Below are 825 nucleotides of genomic sequence, written 5' to 3'. Positions count from 1 at the left end.
GGAGAATGCCACAATCAATTCAATCTAACGACATGCACTTCTTTTCTCTTTTTTCATAAAAGAAACATTTTCCAAGTCTCACAGGACTGAAAAGCAGAGTGCAAAAAATGGACTTACAGCTACAATTTTGCTTTTGCTCTCTGCGAGACAAACAAATGAAACAGATTGATATAGATGAGCAAATTAAAAAAGGGGGGGGTTTGGTGGGAATAATCCAGTGAGCGAGTTTTTAAAAAAGATTCCTCCTGGGTTGTTAGCCTCCCGGGGCTCCATCAGATCTTCTTTTTTTTCCCTTTCTTTTTAAAGCAGGTTGCTTTAAATCCGTAATCAAGTTATACAAGGTCCTTTTGACTCCTCAAATGTGTCAGAAAGAATAAAAAAATACATTTCAAAGCAGGGGGGGGGGGGGGAGAAGCGCTGTTTAAAGGAAGTGCTGTTTAAAGGAAGGTTGTCTGCCTTTCTCGGCATCTTTGACAAAGTCAGAGTTCTGCTCCGGGCTTGCTCTGTATGCAAAATCGGTCTCAGAATATCACTGCACAGCAATCAAAATCCAAAGGAGACTTTTCCCCCCCTCTGGAGCTTTACAGTGCAATCCCAAACAGAGATTCACCCGTCGCCTAAGCCCACTGACTTCAATGGACTTAGAAGGGCCTAACTCTGTTTAGGACTGCGCTGCTAAGCTCAGGCCTGATGAAATGCAAGCCCAAAAGCCTCTCTGGTGAGTGTTTTCACCTTAGCCAGCATCATGATTAAACCAGGATGAGTCTGCTAGCTTGGGAGAATGAAAACCTTCGAGATTCTCTTTCCCAGGAGATGTCGGGCCAA

The sequence above is a fragment of the Gekko japonicus genome, unplaced genomic scaffold (genome assembly GCF_001447785.1).
Source record: "Gekko japonicus isolate JY-2015 unplaced genomic scaffold, Gekko_japonicus_V1.1 scaffold3461, whole genome shotgun sequence".
Classification (NCBI taxonomy): domain Eukaryota; kingdom Metazoa; phylum Chordata; class Lepidosauria; order Squamata; family Gekkonidae; genus Gekko; species Gekko japonicus.
Note: the sequence above shows the minus strand (reverse complement) of the source record.